Below are 2,062 nucleotides of genomic sequence, written 5' to 3'. Positions count from 1 at the left end.
CTTTGACTGAAATAACCACTCGTTACAACCGAGGTATGCAGCAAAGCATTTGTGAAGCCACAACACGCATAACCTTGAGGCGGATGGGCTACAACAGCAGAAGACCCCACCGGGTACCACTCATCTCCACTACAAATAGGAAAAAGAGGCTACAATTTGATTTCTGTTGAGACATTCAGATGGTAGAGTCAGAATTTGGCGTAAACAGAATGAGAACATGGATCCATCATGCCTTGTTACCACTGTGCAGGCTGGTGGTGGTGGTGTAATGGTGTGGGGGATGTTTTCTTGGCACACTTTAGGCCCCTTAGTGCCAACTGGGCATCGTTTAAATGCCACGGCCTACCTGAGCATTGTTTCTGACCATTTCCATCCCTTTATGACCACCATGTACCCATCCTCTGATGGCTACTTCCAGCAGGATAATGCACCATGTCACAAAGTTAGAATCATTTCAAATTGGTTTCTTGAACATGACAATGAGTTCACAGTACTGAAATGGTCCCCACAGTCACCAGATCTCAACCCAATAGAGCATCTTTGGGATGTGGTGGAACGGGAGCTTCGTGCGCCCTGGATGTGCATCCCACAAATCTCCATCAACTGCAAGATGCTATCCTATCAATATGGGCCAACATTTCTAAAGAATGCTTTCAGCACCTTGTTGAATCAATGCCACGTAGAATTAAGGCAGTTCTGAAGGCGAAAGGGGGTCAAACACAATCTTAGTATGGTGTTCCTAATAATCCTTTAGGTGAGTGTATATATATATATATATAAAACCATAGTACATAGTACATATAATTGTTTTATCTCTTTGTATACTTAATTATGACATGTAGCAACTGTCTAAGTCATTGGTGTTCACCCATTTGCATGAGAACTGAGGGGAGGGATTGTGGGTCTTTTTTACACCCCTAAAATAACTTCAGTGACAATACTGAAGAAATGACACTTTGCTACAATGTAAAATAGTGAGTGTACAGCTTGTATAACAGTGTACATTTTCTGTCCCCTCAAAATAACTCAACACACAGCCATCAATGTCCAAACCGCTGGCAATAAAAGTGAATACACCTCTAAGTGAAAATGTCCAAATTGGGCCCTATTAGCCATTTTCTCTCCCCAGTGTCATGTGACTCATTAGTGTTACAAGGTCTCAGATGTGAATGGGGAGCAGGTATGTTAAATTTGGTATTATCGTTCTCACACTCCCTCATACTGTTCACTGGAAGTTCAACATGGCACCTCATGGCAAAGAACTCTCTGAAGATCTTAAAAAAAAGAATTGTTGCTCTACATAAAGATACATAAGAAGATTGCCAAGACCCTGAAACTGAGCTGCAGCACGGTGTCCAAGACCATACAACGGTTTAACAGGACACTCAGAACAGGCTTCGCCATGGTCGACCAAAGAAGTTGAGTGCACATGCTCAGCGTCATATCCAGAGGTTGTCTTTGGAATATGAGTGCTGCCAGCATTGCTGCAGAGGTTGAAGGGGTGGGTGGTTAGCCTGTCAGGGCTCAGACCATACGCCCCACACTGCATCAAATTGGTCTGCGTGGCTGTCATCCCATAGCGAAGCCTCTTCTAAAGATGATGCACAAGAAAGCCCACAAACAGTTTGCTGAAGACAAGCAGACTAAGGACATGGATTACTGGAACCATGTCCTGTGGTTTGATGAGACCAAGATAAACTTATTTGGTTCAGATGGTGTCAAGCGTGTGTGGCGGCGAGTGAGGAGTACAAAGACAAATGTGTCTTGCCTACAGTCAAGCATGGTGGTGGGAGTGTCATGGTCTGGGGCTGCATGCATGCTACTGTCACTGGGGAGCTACAGTTCATTGAGGGAACCATGAATGCCAACATGTACTGTGACATACAGAAGCAGATCATGATCCTCTCTCTTTGGAGACTGGGCCGCAGGGCAGTATTCAAACATGATAACGACCCCAAACACACCTCCCAGACGACCATTGCCTTGCTAAAGAAGCTGACGGTATACCCCAGACCTAAACCCCATTGAGTATCTGTGGGGCATCTTCAAACGGAAGGTGGAG

This window comes from Esox lucius, chromosome 7 (genome assembly GCF_011004845.1).
Source record: "Esox lucius isolate fEsoLuc1 chromosome 7, fEsoLuc1.pri, whole genome shotgun sequence".
NCBI classification, from domain to species: Eukaryota; Metazoa; Chordata; class Actinopteri; order Esociformes; family Esocidae; genus Esox; species Esox lucius.
Note: the sequence above shows the minus strand (reverse complement) of the source record.